The 18,049-nt window shown below is 40.8% G+C and overlaps 3 long non-coding RNA genes across 4 annotated transcripts; all 3 read left to right on the top strand.

Moving 5' to 3' along the window:
* The first annotated feature begins 7,701 nt into the window (after positions 1 to 7,701).
* Positions 7,702 to 10,841, top strand: LOC128767512 (uncharacterized). Of its 2 annotated transcripts, XR_008416123.1 has the most exons (6): positions 7,702 to 7,765; positions 8,476 to 8,614; positions 9,636 to 10,171; positions 10,313 to 10,408; positions 10,478 to 10,672; positions 10,739 to 10,841. It is a non-coding gene; the product is annotated as an uncharacterized LOC128767512 (long non-coding RNA). The 2 variants fall into 2 exon arrangements; XR_008416122.1 differs by having other exon boundaries at positions 10,478 to 10,834.
* A 760-nt stretch (positions 10,842 to 11,601) lies between these two features.
* On the top strand, positions 11,602 to 12,048 carry LOC128767514 (uncharacterized). The gene is made up of 3 exons (XR_008416124.1): positions 11,602 to 11,696; positions 11,791 to 11,882; positions 11,961 to 12,048. It is a non-coding gene; the product is annotated as an uncharacterized LOC128767514 (long non-coding RNA).
* Positions 12,049 to 12,223: 175 nt separating this feature from the next.
* LOC128767515 (uncharacterized) lies at positions 12,224 to 12,704 on the top strand. The gene is made up of 3 exons (XR_008416125.1): positions 12,224 to 12,249; positions 12,334 to 12,495; positions 12,570 to 12,704. It is a non-coding gene; the product is annotated as an uncharacterized LOC128767515 (long non-coding RNA).
* Positions 12,705 to 18,049: the final 5,345 nt, after the last annotated feature.

The following is an 18,049-nucleotide window of genomic DNA, read 5'->3' as shown; positions in this document are numbered from 1 at the left end:
CCTCTGTTTACAGAGGCCAAGAGAGGGAATAAAGGGAATAGATTGATTATATTGTGTGATACTAATGAAGTACAGGGGACACATGGTGCGTGTGTCTCTGCAACGTAAGTATGTCTTAATCAAACATTTGCAGCATGTGCAGAATTATTTACAGATTTGCAGAAGTTGATCAATCGATGGAAAAACAGACGTCTGCACTCAGGATGACCCGCTGACCAGACCAAAAAGGAGAACAGCAACCGCCACCTCGAAACCGCCAACACCCAAGTGGAAAGTCGCTGAAGACAACACCTTGAATAGTATAAGAAGGAGAAGTAGTCATCTCGATGTGTGCTTCTACTGGTGTCTGACCTGTAAGTCACGACTCTCGTTGTGCTGCAGACTCTACCCAGAGAAGAGCCCGGATCGATCTGTATTTTGCCTTGGCTGATTGTTTGCTACGCTGAGAATAAACTAGATTGATTATTGTTATGTTGAAGTTTCTTTATTGACAACCACCTGGAACAACGGACACAATTGGTAGGAAGAGTTAACTGCGAAGACATCGAACTATTTCCTACATTACTCAAACACCTTCAATAGTAAAATGACACCGTCTAAAAGCACATAGCCGGAACATAGACAAACCGCATTACAGATAAAACACACACACACGCACACACACACACACGCACGCACGCACGCACGCACGCACACACACACACACACACACACACACACACACACACACACACACACACACAATAGCGAACATACAACCATTCAACTGATACTGAACGGTAGAGATGTGTTGAAAAAAATTGAGATTCGTATCTTACCAAACGTTGGTGTTGGTGTTGAAGCGACAGGTAGAAGGTGTGGCGTGCTCGTTGTCTTTGTATCTGTTTTCATGTGAAAAAATAAATAAATAAATACAGCAGTGAAACGTAAACTATCACTCCAAAATGTTTTTTCCCACCTCCTATCAGCTGAGGCGTCTGGTGAGTTAAAGAATCAACGAGCGGGTGCCCTACTCCTTCGACCTCTGACTGATCGTCTGTTTTCATACGCACAGGCGTTGAATAAAACAAAAAACATAGGTAGTTAAATATAAAATACATCGACAGACTGTGGTTAAAATACTTTTTTTTTATTGAACTGAATGTTTTGCTCTCACCGTTGAACAGTTGGAGCGACCCGTTCAATGAATGATCAGCATCCACAGGGTCCGGATGACTTCCCGGTCGTGTCTGATTTCCGGGTTCCGGGTGATCTTTTCATGCACACACACACACACACACACACACACACACACACACACACACACACACATACGCATGTATATACACTTAATAAATACCGCTATTCTTTACCTAGTTATCGTAATTATGATTAGAATCGCTGTCTCCTTCTCACCAATGACTCGCGCCTGTCCTGTCTTCCGTGCCGAATTATACCGTCGCTTACGGCTCAGAGAGCGTTGGTTACTCCCCTTCGCTCGATTTCCTGTACTCGGCCCCGGACGAACTCGTCCTCGCTGTCGATTATTATAATACATGGCGTGTTCTGAGCCTCGGTGCCGCTGTCTTGAAGACTCGCTCTCAGATTCACAGCCGACAGATCCGCACGGGCATCTCCGTCTTCAAAAGTTACACGCATTAACCGCTCAAGCTCCTCAGCGCCGATCAGCGTCTCCGGGAAGTTATTCGCGGAGGCGATAATATCTGAAAAATAGAAGTGCGGCTGTTGTAACACATAATAGAGATATTAACAACGAATTATAAAATAATTCAATATTTTTACCAGTATCACTCTGCGTTAAATGAACGTCACACAGATGAGTGACGACGTCTGTCAATGAAAAGAGACATGGTACGTGATAAACATGGCGTAACGTTTTTATTATACTTATATATGTAAATGTAAATACATAGATACACATATATGTATATACTTATATGTATACTGTATAGATATAGATAGATGGATAGATAGACAGATAAATATTCACCTACGACGTGCAGAGGAAGAGGCATCCATGGGTAGTCTGGAGTCCTTTTGGAAAGGAGGATGAAGTTCTGGAAGGTCTGGTCAACAGCGAAGGTTACCCCGGAACTGATGTAAAATGTGGTATGTTTCGGTGTCTGAGAAAGAGTCAGGCATAATGCCTGTCGTCACACCGCTGTTTACCCCTTTTTTAAGTATTTCCTGAGTCAGTAAAATTGCATCGTTTCAAACTCACACAGGGTGTAAAATTAAATAGACTGATTCAACAGAAACTCATATGAGTTGAATAGCTGTGTCATTTGAACTAATGCTGAAAACTAAAGTATTTCTTTCTTTTGTTTTATCCTTGTTGACTCAACCTTATTTTCTGAAAACTAAAAGTATTTCTTTCTTTTGTTTTATCCTTGTTCACTCAACCTTATTTTCTGAAAAGTAAAAGTATTTCTTTCTTTTGTTCTATTCTGAAAACTAAAAGTATTTCTCAAACAAGTACAAATTATCTGTTTAAACGCATTTTGAAAAATGGTGCATGAGTTGGGTAGCTGCGTCGTTTGAACTATTAGTGAAGACTAAAAAGTGTTTTCTTTCTACTGTTTTATCTTTAAGAAATATTTCAAGAATGAAAAACTTCTTCATAAGATGTTAAATAACTTCTAAAATGTTTAAACCCGAAATAATATTGTAGCTACTAATGTGTTTTGATTATTTAGCCTGCAATGCAGAAACAGTTCAAACATTGACTCATGCTGAAAACTAAAAGTATTTCTTTCTTTTCGTTTTACCCCTTTTTTTTTTACCCACACCCCTAAGGTAATCCTCCCGGTGTCTCATCACACACCCACCCTCCCGCTGACCCTGCCTGACCCTTGTGTCTGTGAGGATGTAGCTGACCCCCACCCCCTGCATCACACAAGGGTGAAGCTACCCCTTGGACCTTCATTATTTTAATTTCCTGTTGATATAAAAATGGGGAGGGTAATTATTTTAATTTCTTTTTGATATAAAAAGGGGTGGGGTTTATTACTTCCGGAAGGGGAGGGTTTTATTACTCCTGGGAGACCATCAATCATACAGATTTGACATATAGTGGTCGCCTTCATCTCTCTGTCTATTTATAGAATCCCAAATCAAAAAATGCAGAGGAAAACATGAACTTAGCGGCAGATGGTTCCTGTGAGCATGTTTACAAATCAGGTTTCAGCACAGTCTGAGGTGCAAGAGAGACAAAGGTTTCCCACCTCCCTGCCTGTTACCATCTGCAGCTCTCTGTACTCTCTGGGCACCGAGCGAGCAACACGCGCCAAAACTGCACACATTAAAAACGCAGCTCAAGATTGCATGACGCTTATTGACTCAGTGCTTGAAACAGACCCAACTCAAAGGAGGTTTCAGAACACAGTGATGGGCCCTGGTATGTTGTGTTTCATTTGAACGAAACAGTAAATAGAGCCGTGCTTGTTGTTCAGTATAAAATAAGGAAAGACAGTCCCCACGAAGTGGATTCAAGATCGTTGCCATTGCAATCACACACACAGTCAAAGAGCCTCTGGGAGCTTTTGAAGCCTCCAGGAACATGTTGTCCTCTTCTCAACATTACACCAACAAAACAGCACAGGGGGAAATGCTTTTCTGCGAGATTTCACTAAATAGCTTCACGATTGCTTTCATTGCTACTTCCTGCCACTGCATATGTTTGATTTCCCTTAAGCTTCTCAGATAAATGTCTCATAAATGTCACAAGATGCAGATCAGTCAATTCAGTCAATAGAAGCTGTGAAATCCTACAGTATATTAACTTCCTGTCCACTTTTCCATGACCACCTGAACTTACTCCCAGGTTGTCCCACGACTTTTGACTTCCATACTTAGCAAAGATGACCACACAAAAATGCTACGCTGATTCGACATTAGCATCATGAATAATAACCGTTTTATAGCACAGTACCCTTGTATTGCTCTTTCGTGGCAACAGCTCTTACACTTCTGTGTTCTCATAACTACGATCTACATATGTCTGTTATTAGCATTATCATTAGCATATTATAAACAGAATGTATAAACAAGGAAACCAAAGGGAAAATGTAAATTATGCACTAATAAAACATGTTTTTTGATTATACATTATTTAATTTTAAGTACATTTAAGTACACAACGGGTGATTCTTAATGTTCTGTACGTTATAAATATTGGAGGGTCTTCATAAGAGGTATTATGGAAACCACTTGGGCATTAAGTCTTTAGCAGAGTCACACAGAGCTCATCTCTAGGGTTTAAAGGCATCATGCATAACAATAGTGAATTATTATTCATGTTTTCAGGATATAGGGTCAAAAATGAGAAAAGCATATGTCATCCAATTAAAAGGGGTAGGCTTCAAGAACCTGCACTTTGATTTAAAGAATCTTGTTTTAAATCTCTCTGCGTTCATGTGGCTGCACATTTCAATCCTTGATATGTAATGCATATGGCAGAATTGACAATAAATCTACCTTTACCTTCACGCATGACTCTAGTCAAATCTGACCTTCAGAGGTGGAGAAATTTAAAAAGAAAAAAAAAAAAAATCATTGATAAACTACAGCAAGTGATTTTGTTTGGAGTGGGAAGTCTCCTCGGGTCAGCAGATCGTTACTCCATAAGTGTAAATTCAAAACAGTTTTATTATTGAGCCTCTTATATTCATAAAATCTGCTGTCTTACTGATGTTTACCGTAGTCCAAACTGGAAATGTTTTCATGCTCATCCTCTATTAATGCTCCGGTATATTCCTCACTGCCTATGAAAAGACCTACCAATGTCAAGAATCCCAAGGTTACGTTCCATGCTATTAAAGTTTGCTCCCAATTTCAGAAGCGCTGTAAATATAATTCAGCCACTTGCTTAATTTTCTCAGGAATATTTACTCAGAATTCTGGCCCTCCCTCTTACTTGGAGAAATGCTTGTCACGCTCGTACAATAGTCTCTCAAAACAATATCAAATCATATATTTTGTCTAAAATAAATAAAAAAATAAAAACTTTCACAGGTTTCCTTCTCTACCTCCTGACTCAGCAACAATCTACTCAGCCCTAGAAGAGAATTGTTTCTGAAATATATTAATGAGATTGAGGTCAAAAACGAGAGGAGCATACAACAGGGAATCAGGTTTTCAAATAGATGAAAGTTGGTGGGAGAAAACGGTCACTGAATTTCAGTAAGTTACATCATGCGCATGCCCGATCCTTATTCATTTCAAGGTCATATGTGGGGTCCCCTTCAGCAAAGATAAAAATACACATTTCAATATTACTATTAATAGCTATGGGAGAAGGAAAACACGCCTAAAATTTCCCTTTATGCCTTTACCATCAATAAAATTTGTCAAACGCCTTGTTTTTCTGCGCTTAAATTGGCCGCAGATACAAAGATGGTGACGTGTGATCCAGTTACACCTGATTCAGCTGGACACTGGCAGTACATCTTCATTCACAGAAACACTGCTGTGACATCAAATATGAGCTGGACAGTGAGGCAGCTGCCAGGACAGCAACTCCAGCTGGACGGGTGAGATGTTTCTCCACGGAAGTTATCGCTAAATTATTAATTATCCTGGCTCAGCATCGACCAAATGACCTGCTGATGATTGTCTAAATGCATCCACCAGTGCGGATGTTGGATGCGTTTATTCAGCAAGCTACAGTCAAGTTTAAAGGGCGTTTCTTTTCTCTTGTTTTTATTAAATGCAGTAATTTCAAGTGACGGTGCAAGCAAGCCGAGGTCAAGCAGCAGCATGTTAGTGACGTGCAGGTGCAAAAGACGATGTGATTCATTCAATATATTTGAGGAGCAAAAAGGGAATCTTAAAAAATGAACGTGATCGGTTGCAAAACAAATGGCAGGCATCCAAATATCCATGAGTCAATTCCAAGAAGTTGCTTAATTTTCCCAGGAATATTTACTCAGAATTCTGGCCCAAAAAGAGACAGATTCAAGACAGATTCAAACAGATTCAAACCCTTAATTCGGATGCAGAGCCATTTGAGTCTCTGATAACTTTGTGAGACACTTTGCTTTGTTAGACACGATCAAAGAAAGTGAAAGGTTATTTTTGCCATAGTTTAGTCATGGTTTATTTGTTGTATAACTTCTCTGTGAATTACTTCACTCAGTGATGCTGCAATAGTGGCATGTCCGTCCGGAGAAGAAGAATGATCTTGTTTAATAGCTTTACATTCCTTGGATGAATGCAGACACTAACAATGTTGGAACGTGGCAATGGCTGGTGCAGAAACACACCTTGTTTACCTGTGTGGATGCTGCGCTTCCTTTCACCCTGGTGCTGAGCTCATCCTGGCCGATCTGGCTGTGGTTGTGTCTGCTGTAGAGCAGTCTGAGAGGCACCGTGTCCTCCTTCCCCACCGACCTGCTTTCATCGCGGATATCCTTCCAGCTCGCCGCTGCACAGAGAGAACCGGTAGTAACTGAAAAAAAACATCGCCGTCTGAAAATCAATGCCGGTTGTTTTTCTCGCCGAACACCTATCATTTATCACGAAATGGATCACCAAGCTGTGAATAGTGACTCTGATACAAACAAAGGCCTGTTTATCTGTAGAGGCGAGTTCTTTTTCGAGAAATATCACATTAGCATTCCGGCAGATTTTGCCCTGCCGCCCATAAATCCACTCCAAATTGTGGGTTTTTTTAAATGACTTTATTGGCTTTTGATCACATTTCTAGCGACAAATATATCCCACATTGTAATATTATGTGCTTGTTTTATGTAAATAACGCTTATTTTCTTTCGTTTGGACCGAGATAGTTTTGTGATTCCCTGTTAAATCGTAGTATTGTGACGTTACCGTTTACGACAAATATATTCTATTTTGGGTCGGTTATCTGCGCGCACTGAAAAACGTGCAATAACTACGTTTGTTCACTTGGCATACCGTAATCCTTTGAATACTTTGCCTCAAAAATCCTTTCTCTCGTACGCGTCATTTCTCAATGGCTTTGTGAATGGCCTCTGGTCACGTGACTGATAGAACACAAAAACATGGCGGACACCCGTTCTAGTTTTGCTTTAAATTGTGAGATTTTAAAACAATTAAAAGCTATTGTTGCGTTTTGATCACATTTCTAGCGACAAATGTATGCCTTACTTTCATTTTTTCCGCTCGTTTCATGTATATGACGCTTCGTTTTTTTCGTTTTGACCCAGATTATCTCGTAGGTCTCAATTCAATGTATTATTGTACAGCTGGTCAGTAATTCCGCAGCCAATTGCGGGGTTTTGTTGAGTTGTAATCACATGTAATGTACCTTTAATTTTTAAATATTATGTCATGAAAATGATATAATATTTATTATCCGACTGGGGAAGGAAGTGGATGGCAGGAACTGACGTCACGGACCAAATACGTTTATTATTTATCATTGGTATCGAATACATTTCTACGCCAAATAGTATTATCGGATATTTAAAATCGTATCAACTGCATATAAAGTCTTTTGACAAGAAAGGAAGTTCCATGATTTATTCGTTTTGCTGAATCACGATTCGTTCTCCGTCACTGACGTCAGCGGAAGCGCAAGCGGACCATTTCAAACCTCCCAAGCCGTAGTTTCTATTTTTATTCTGTTTAAATATGTACACGTGATGTGGACGCCGACGTCTCTTTGGAGATGTGAATTTATGCTTTGGATGAATAATTCAATTATACAAACATGTTGGACTTTGACGTCATCAGTGGTCGACCAGAACAAAAACATGGCGGAAAGTCATTCGGCTTGACTTCGGTAAAAACTCCTCTTCTTTTTTGTTTATCATCCCTTCATCTATTTAGAGTCTGTCAGAGATTTTGTAGAATTGCAATACTGCGTTCGCTGTTGGTACTGTAGAAGCTTATTTTGTTCTCCGGGAGTTGCCATAGTTGGCAGGGGGGTGTTATGTTGGACTGCGCGGGTTTTTGGGTCGTGTCTAACGGAGACTGAAGGCACGAATAATGTTGTTATCTTGCTGCACCAACGAACTTGGACCTTATTGACAGCTGTCCCCGCGGATTTACCAAATATAACCCTCGGCTACAATACTGCCGACACCAAAGACACGGAGCTGAATGATTTGGACGTGAGTTATGTATTTATTCTATTTCTTAATATTTGAATTTATTTAGTTTGTTTTTTGATAACCTTTCTCCGTGTCGATGGTTGTTAATATGGGGGTAACTTATCCGGTTTCCATTTCTTTTCTTTTCTTCTTGCTGATTTGCATAGTCACGCCCACTGTGTTTAAAATCAAGTGGCCACTGATAAATTGGTATTCAGGCTGTACTCACTCAACTGAGGAGCATCATGGATGACGATGATGCCTTATTTCTTGCTGATTTGCTGTTGGAGGAATGCAAGGTCGGCATTTAATGCTCTCATGATCTGTCCTGAGACTTTCTAACAATATGTAATATTGTGTATTAGGTGACGCTAACATTTTCCATGATCTTTATTTTAAGAATACTCAACCTAAAGAATCCTCAGAAGTGTCTGGACCGGACAAATTTACTTTTTTTTGGGTTGAGGAGGACGAGGAAGGGAGTCCTATCCCAAAGAGGAGGAGAACAGGGAAGAAGCGGGCAAAGAGTTCATCCTCAGGTGATTTTTGTTCACTAACTTTATGGTCTCTATTGCCTGTCTTTGGCTGACTACATTGGTTATGTATTATTATAGAACTAATGTCAGTCAACTGCTTCAGTATTTGATTGATTTGTCATGGTTGTGGGGCTAACTATTTGACACGACACTGTCCTAGTGAGGACATTTCGCTGAATATAGGACATAATGTTTACATGGTGGAGTAGTTAGTATAAGTGGTTTACTGTAATGCGGTTAACTGGTTTATTTAATTTCAGAGTCCTGCTTAATGTTAGTAATTTGTTTTGGATGTTTGTTGTTGTTGTTGTTGTTTAAGGTGAGAGAAATTGGTCAATTGTCAATTGGGTCAATGAGTCCTCACAAAGTCCTCACAAAACACAATTATGTGTGTGAGTTACAAAACTCTACTGAAAACAATGGTGTCAAAATATTGGCTAAAGGGAGACGTGTCTTGAAATAGTTAAAGAAGCCACTTTGACCAGAGGGGAAATCCTTCTTTCAACATGAGGTCTTGACTTGGACCCTATCTTTCAGCTTCATACAATGATGTCCTGAACACCCCCCTCAGGTACATCAACATGTGAATAGAGCCTTTGTCTTTCATAACTAGCTGATGTTGATGGGCCATTATGATTAACAACAATTGCTCCCTTGGACAGGGACTTATGGCATTCAAGTACACACACATTACCATATTGCACCCACCCAGTGAATACATCCTACTGGGTGGATCCTCTACTACACTTGGACGGGTGACTATTACAAATGAATACATCAGCAGTAACCATCAAGCAATCCATTGTTAGAAATGTGCATGTAACCCAGGAGTACCGGTTCTTGACAGTTGGAATGTTTGATTTGACTAGTACCTGCTCTGACTTTCTTCTTAGCCTCAGTAGTTTAATGTCGAACTGTCAACAGATCTATGGATTTATTTTCAACATACTACTATTTTCCTGCTTTTTATTGTGACGTTTCTAGTCCATTTGTCCATTTAAACAAATCTCCCTACTCTCAACAGTGACTTCTGGGAGCATGCACTCATTGCCATGTGCTCCATCTACAAGTGGACATCAGCACGTGACTGAGACCGTTCAAGATATATATTTTAGCAGCAGTTTATTTACCCTCTTCTTTCCATGTTTGTCTTATTGCTGCTACATTTGGTTACCTTACCCTGTTTTCTAGGATCCCTCATTCAAGAGGTGCAGGACCTTTTGGGACCTGCCATAGACCCAGCACCTTCACACTGGAAAGACAGGAAAGCTTCAACTCTGGAAAAGTGGACTGTGTTAAGGCCGTATATGGTTAATCAGATGTTACAGTCTGAGAAGCCTATAGAGGGAACTTGTCACCACTGCAGATCTAAGACTGCTGTTGTGAAATGTCAGGATTGTTTGCCTAGACCACTTCACTGTGCAGCCTGTGATGTTTCCATCCACAATTCCATGGTTTTCCATAATAGATCATCCATGATAGAGGGATTCTACAGGCCACTGCCACCAACCACTCACATCAGGGAAGAGAAGGGAGGAAAATTCTCCTTCCATGAAAGAGGTCTGTACTGAGATAATATATGCCACCAATATTGTGTGTGTATATATATATATATATATATATATATATATATATATATATATATATATATATATATACACACAACCTCTTTTAAATTATGTTTGTTTCCTATCTTCCCAGAGTGCATTTTGCCAGTAATGCATCCATGCTATGACTGCTGCTCTGGGCAAACAACCTTTTCTGCAGGAAAGCAAGTAATTCTGATTGGAATGAATGGTCAGTTCCTTGTGTATGAATTATATTTTCTATTTTCTGTTCGAAAATTTTGTTATGTACATATTTTAGGTCGATACAATGTGTCCCTCCCAACTGTCAGCTGCTCCTGTGGGAAAGCTTTGGATGTCGGTATTAGTGAGCTGATTGAAAGTGGCTACTGGCCAGCTACAGTCCATTTTGAGACGCTGTACACAGTGGATTTGTTCGCTACATACGAAGAGCTCAAGATTACTGCACCAGGAATGTAACGACAAGCTTTCGTTGGTATGCTTGAGCAGCGCACAAAACTCTTTGGTCGGGTTAGTACATCATTGGACTAATTGCCTGCAGAATTGAAAGAGTTTATGTGGCGACACCATACAAAAATCATTCCTGGAATGGTCGTACGCAAAATTTGAAGTTGAGAGGCTGTCTGAAGTCGATCAGTTTCGGTGCCCAGCCTGCACACCCTCAATGTTAGCTGTCTCAGTGGATGGGAACCGCAAGCTTTATCGCTTTAAGAGCCATTCAGGGTATGTATAAGTTGTTTCTACGGCATGCAATACATGGAACCCTGATAAAGGTCACCCCTGCTTTATGTCTTTTAGACCAAATGGCTTTTTCGAAGGTGTCTTCTTGGCCAACGACACCGAGGTGACCTCCTTCGTCAACCACATCAGGGCATCAACAGGACATGTAAAGTTTATTTAAATTTCACTGCACGCTTTGCTCTGTCTACATCTGTTTTTCTTCATCTTGAACAGAATCCTGGGAAAGGCAGGTGTGGTGGAAGCGAATGGGTGGCTGCACGAGAGTCCTCCAACAAGTCTGCGAGTAAAGTAGATGAGGAACGGGTCGAGGTTGCAGTGTGTCGTCATGGCATTTTGCTGAAGGGACTGAACATGTTCCGTGGGGAGATATTTGCCTATCCTTTATATCTCCAGAAACAGCTTGTTTCACACAATGTTCAGTTTTTTTGCTCTGATGTGGTATGCAAATATTGGCCATATTTGCAGAGGGTTGTTGGCCACTGTCCTGAGTTACAGGTCCTGTTGAACATGCAGCCCTTTCTCTCCATCATGCACGCTAAAGCACATTCATGGATGTGTGAGGTAATGATTGTCAGGGGCTTTAATTTCACATTATTTCTCTCCGTCCTCGTCCAAATGGTAACATGCATATTTCTTTCACTTGGAATGGGGTGGACGGAACCAAGAGGGAGCAGGAACAACAATAGGGGAGGAAGTTGAACAGGTGAACAGTTTCCTTTCTTGAGCAGCCCTATGTTCCAAGTACATGTCAAAAGCTGGTAAGTACATTTTTTTTTTTGTGTGAAAAAAAAGTTACAGCTAAAGTTGTACAAATCAACTAGTAACATAAACGTGTGTCCATTGTGCATTCAGCCCGCACAGACATCCTTACCATCCAGGCCATTGGCTGGAACAAGCGGAAGACAGAAAATCTTGACCGGACTTTGGCCAAACGACACATCAAGGTAAAGACCACACTTGTGTGTTTCATGGTGCATTAGACTAGTTGCAATTGTTTGTTAATCCAACACGGGTTTTCACAGACTGTGCAGAGGATTGCTGAAGCGTCTGAGGAGCTCAAGAAATTGGCTGGAGAGTTGTCTATTCAGGAAGACACTGTTCAGCAATGGGTGTCTGATGTTCAACAGTGGACTGCAGGTGAATACCTCAGTGTTTTATGTACAATTACAATTTACAGACGTAAAATAAATATAAATTATTTTTTCTATATTCAATCAGAAGGACCATGCAGTCAAAATGAACTTGAAAAAACCATTGAAGGACTGTATCTCAGCATTAAGAAGCGGAAATATCAGCTGTATCGTCAGGCTGGTAAGAACAGAACGAAAGAAAACAAGTTTTTGATAGTAATGTGTGACTGAGCACATATTCAGTATTTTCTGTTTAATATTCTAGATGGCAACAAGAGAAGACATCTGCTTAGAAAAAAGATTTCAGTGGAAAAGAGATCCTTAGAAGATGCCATCACAAAATACAATGCTGTTGTGCCAGAAACTGGCAAACTCCCTTCTCCCAACAAGCTCCTGGCTGAGGAAAACTATTCCTGGCCTTGGGAATGTAAGTACATCTAGGATGTGTTCAGTTGTCTTCATATCTATAGGCTATTTTTAATTACATTGTAAAGGCTTTAGATGAAGCAATTACAGGTTTGACCGAGGTTGCTGTGATTGGATCAGACAAGCTCCAGAGACAACTTCCTTTTTACTTTTGAAAACTGAAAGAGACACTCTTCTATATAATTCTGTCCCATGGGAGAAATTGCCTGGTGTCATTAGGAGGAGATGAGTATGCAGTGTAATAGAACCCACCTCTGAAAGTACACAGACACTGTGGGAAGTAGTTCACCACTATAAAAAATGTATATGATGATTTGCAGGTCATGGTGATATGTTTAAGAAAAAAAAAGTCTTCGACAAGGTAATGCTGCTGAACCGCCTGAAGGAAGAGGAGGTCATTGTTGTCCGTGAAGTCAAGCAGCACTGGGAGTACATGAGGAATATGGCTGGAAATATTGAAGAGATTTCCTCCCAGCTTTCAGAAGGGATCACTCAGCAAAGTACAGTTCTATTTGCTACTTGTACTGATATACTAGGTTAGTAGTCTAACTTATTGTAATGTCACTGTCAGGCGGCACAGATGCATTGACTGGGAGAGGACGTGAGGGGCTACTCTTGTCTGCTGAAGAGAAGACTGTCAGCAATTCAAGCTCAGCAGGGTGCAGCTCGCTCAACGTACCAACGTGTTTTTGGATCGCAAGCCTTGTCTCTCGATGATTCGTCCACTGGTGATGAAGAACCCCATGATAGCAGCTCCTCCACCGAAGATGAAGAACACTACGATTGTAGCTCCTCTTCTGAACTTTGACCTCCCTCATTAAAAAAATTAGGAAAACTGTTGTAATTACCTGGCCTGCAGTATGAATGTGAAATGTTAAAATAAACTGTCCTGCAATTGACTCTTTTTCTGAGTTATGTACTATTACTATTTTGAAGTAGATGCTGATGCTTTTTATGTAAATTATGAATTATTAATTTGAGATTTGTTGGTAGGGCAGTGAAATACGGCTTTTCATGCAGCCTCAATAAAGTCAATTAACAGGCTATGTTCACTCACTTCACTGACTTTCTTTTGCCACTAAAATTGTCTGTACAATGCTTATGTATGTTATTCAATCATGTGCAAGTACACATAGGAACACACAGACTTGGTAAACCAAAGCAGTACGATGAATGAGACTGCTGTTTTGTTGCAGGAATAATGAGTCAAATGGTATGAGCAGGTGTTGCAATGCATTACCTTACTTATTTCTGAATGTTATTAGGGTTAGAATTAGGGGTTTCCATGGCCCCTGGCCACCTAAATGGGTAAGGTCATCAGTAAATGCTTCTCATCGAAGTTAGCTTAGAACAGGTAGAAATATCATAACCTGGATTACATCCTGAATACTGCTGACAAAGGCACTAAGAGTGCACAAGTCACAGATCCTACTTTTGAGTTAAAGGAAGAGTTCAATAATTTTAACCCGAGAAGACATCTTATTATTTATCATCTGGATGTGCCACCGTATCTTTCTGACTACTTCTGGATAGGAAGGGAAGTCATCTCATTTATCTCTGAGTTCATGTCTGAATGAAAAGGGCCAACAGGCTTCATGTATTTGTTAGGCCTCACTATGTTTGTTGAGCTTGTTGGCGCCCTTTTGATGGGAGGATCTGACAATTGCTGAGATGGGAATTCTCTTCTACTCTCCCCGACTTGGGAAGGCAACTGGGCATGGAGGGAAGGGGCAAAAAAAACAATTAAACAATGAAAGACAAACACAGTAGCAAGTTTGGTGACAAATTGACATGAAACAATGGTCTATCAGTGTTACCAATGTTGGCTGGTTTGGAAACGGTGGCACAGAGGAAAAGACAGGAGGCAGAGCTGGAGGTAGCAGAGATGAAGATGCTGAGCTTCTCTCTGGGAGTGAGCAGGATGGATAGGATCAGAGGGACAGCACATGTGCTCAGGTGTTTAGGAGACCAAGTCAGAGAGGCTAGATGGAGATGGTTTGGACATGTACAGAGGAGAGAGAGAGCCAGTACATTGGTAGGAAGATGTTGAGGTTGGAACTGCCAGGCAGAAGGTGGAGAGAAAGGCCACAGAGGAGATTGATGAAGGTGGTGAAGGAGGAGGTTTGTAGGTTTGAGAGAAGAGGAAGCAGAGGACAGGGGGAGATGGAGGAAGATGATCCACCAGTGAAGGGAGAAAACCAAAGAGAAAGAAGAAGAAGACGTAATCGCATATTGTATCTCACTAATTTGGTTATATTTGTTAAGCTTTAAAACAACAGAAAGCCACACCAAAGAAGATAGCTGGAATATCTCCTTTGCATAGCACATACACAATTGACACACAAATTCCTTTCTCACCTATCTTTGAAATATGGTCCTTGATAACACTGGCACCTTCTCACTAAATGTAATTTTCACAAGTCTGACAATTTATCCATTGATCTTCCAGTCTTGAGGTTTTCAACCAATATAGAAGACAACATTTGCATCTTTCATAGGATGTGCCAAGGGTCAGGGCATTGGCTGTATCAGCCCATCAGACTCATTTGAAGATGATTATTGTATGAATGAATATTAAGACATTCATGTTTCAAGCTTAGTGTCAAATTATACTCATAATATTTAATATATTTGAAAAGACATAATACTTCATTTGCTCATGTGCAAAAAAACGCATGAGAACGAGCTATTGATGACAGAGAACCTATACAACAAGATTTAAAGCAAACATTCATTTGAGTGTGATTCCCTCGTTTAAGGTGTTGACACTATGCATTTTGAAAATGTAAAGGTATGTTACGTTTTAAGGTGATATGTCTTTTTTTTTTATTTTTTTTTATTTTACATTTCGAACAGTAGAAATGAAGGAATTGTGGGTAAAAGCCCATCGTGTGCGCGCGTAGACTGCTGGGAGGAAGAAGTTTCAAGCGACGAACTTGCTCTAAATATTGAAAGGTAAGAAATTATCACGCAAGGGGTCATATATGGCGAAATATATGAAGTGTTTGCCATCATTTTGGGCAACCATCGCTTCCATGTTTGTAACTGTCAAATTCGCGGTTTACAGTGGATGCTGTAACCGCAATACTCCGCGGTAACATAAAGAAGAACAAACGTCGTCATTGCAGTACTCTACAAGTGATTGCTTACATTACATTATGGCTAAACAACTTCATTTTAAATTATTAAATGAATTGATTATGTCACCTGAAAGGGATTAGGTCTAATATATGTACGTGTGTGTGTGGCAAAATGATATGTGGATCATACATGGTACAAATGTTTTGTTTTTTTTCCAGTTCAAGATGCCACACGGATCCACTAATAAGCACTGCAATAACTGCATTGCAGTTATTGCAGTAGCTTGCAAGAGCTGCAAAATTTGCCAAGCAGAGCAACCCAGGCGACAGAGGCTGGCAAAACGACTGAAAAATTTTGAGAAAAAAAAAGAGGAATGGTTGAAAAACCAAAGAAAAAACAACACCGCCTCACGTGTGATGGACGAGGCACAAATGCTGGTATGTTTGACATCAGTAATTGCATTTTTCAAATTTATGGCATAACATATGGCGATTTCATTTTTTTTTTCAGCTGGAGAAACTGCACACTTTGGGTGGTGTTTCTAGCTTGGCCAGGCAAGAAACCTGGCACTTGGTCCAGTCAGGTGGTCCACTCCAAGTGGCATCTGACTGACCATGCCAGCAAGTGCCTGGACCGGATGAAGGACCTATGTCTGGCGGTTGTTTGAGGTAAGCCTGTTATTGTATTTATATCTTCAGGCACATGTAATAATGGGATTCAGATCAGGCCATCATTCATTATTAGCCCTTTTTTTGACTTCATTAGTCACCAGCAACCTCTTTCCCTCATATAACTGCATATAAATGTTTTTATAAATAGTGGAACAATACACCACATTAGCATCTGCTCCAAAGTCTAACCACAGTTCTGTGGTGGAGGATTGTTGGTCCCTGCAAAGCTTTCTGACCATTTTACATTGTTGTCTCACTGTTATTTCCCTGCTCTGACACATCTTTTCCACAGTGCCAGTAGCTGTAGAATGTTCCTCAGTGTAGACAAAAACAGCTGAAAGCAGCAAGATCATTTCTTATAACCTTCTCCAAAGTTGTGCTTTAGAATTATACACAATTTAAATTATTCTGAGAGCTTTTTTGATGTTGCCATCCATATTATAGATCATCACTTGCTCAAATTTAACTTCTAAGTCTGTTGTTGTTTGTGAATTTGCTCTGAAAAGTTCAGGAAAGTAATTTTAAAGTTTATGTGGTGTAAATCAGTCTTTTAAGGCTGAGTATCACTGGAAGATTAGAAAGTTCTGTGTGTGTATATACAAAAATCTCACTCTATTGTCATATTGTCTATGTGTTCCACGAAGGTTGGACAGGTATACAGCCATCAACCTCCTCCACCATCCATCCGTCCACAACCTCTGCCAGCCAGCCATCAACCTCCTCCACAATCCATCCGTCCACAACCTCTGCCAGCCAGCCGTAAAACTCCTCCACCATCCATCCGTCCACAACCTCTGCCAGCCAGCCATCAACCTCCTCCACCATCCATCCGTCCACAACCTCTGCCAGCCAGCCATCAACCTCCTCCACCATCCATCCGTCCACAACCTCCGCCAGCCAGCCGTCAACCCCCTCCACCATCCATCCGTCCACAACCTCTGCCAACCCACCACCAACCTCCTCCACCATCCATCCGTCCACAACCTCTGCCAGCCAGCCATCAACCTCCTCCACCATCCATCCGTCCACAACCTCTGCCAGCCAGCCATCAACCTCCTCCACCATCCATCCGTCCACAACCTCTGCCAGCCAGCCGCCAACTTCCTCCACCATCCATCCGTCCACAACCTCTGCCAGCCAGCCGTCAACCTCCTCCACCATCCATCCGTCCACAACCTCTGCCAGCCAGCCATCAACCTCCTCCACCATCCATCCGTCCACAACCTCCGCCAGCCAGCCGTCAACCTCCTCCACCATCCATCCGTCCACAACCTCCAAAAGAGCCTCCACAGGCCCTCTGAGTATGTAGTAGCTACATCTTTGAGATGTGTCTGCAATCCAATTACCAGAATATCTGTTTTGGTTCATAAATTATTTGTTGACATTATAATATTTAGGTGAAAGACCTTTTATAGTTCAGGTTGCGATGACAAAGTCTGACATGTCAGAGATTTGCATGTTATGACATGGTTTATTTGCACCAGATGAGCCATTGATTTTTGATCATTAGTCTAGTGGATGTTATATGTAATAAAACAAATACAAATGTACATGTTCATGTATGTGTTACAAACTGAAGACCACCAAGGATCATTGTTCTTTACCCTGCTGTGATTAAATCTTTTTTTTCTTTCTCTTGCAGTGGAAAGATATTCCAACTTGAGTGGGTACGGATGGAAGAAACCAAAAAATAACAATTTGTTCATAATACTATATACATCTGCAAAAGTGTGATCTCGATGTTGTCATGCAATTCGTACATGCGTACAAGGAGATGAATATAATGAATAAATAATTTGACCC

This window comes from Synchiropus splendidus, chromosome 11 (assembly GCF_027744825.2).
Source record: "Synchiropus splendidus isolate RoL2022-P1 chromosome 11, RoL_Sspl_1.0, whole genome shotgun sequence".
NCBI classification, from domain to species: Eukaryota; Metazoa; Chordata; class Actinopteri; order Syngnathiformes; family Callionymidae; genus Synchiropus; species Synchiropus splendidus.
Note: the sequence above shows the minus strand (reverse complement) of the source record. Positions and strands in the feature narration are given on the sequence as shown.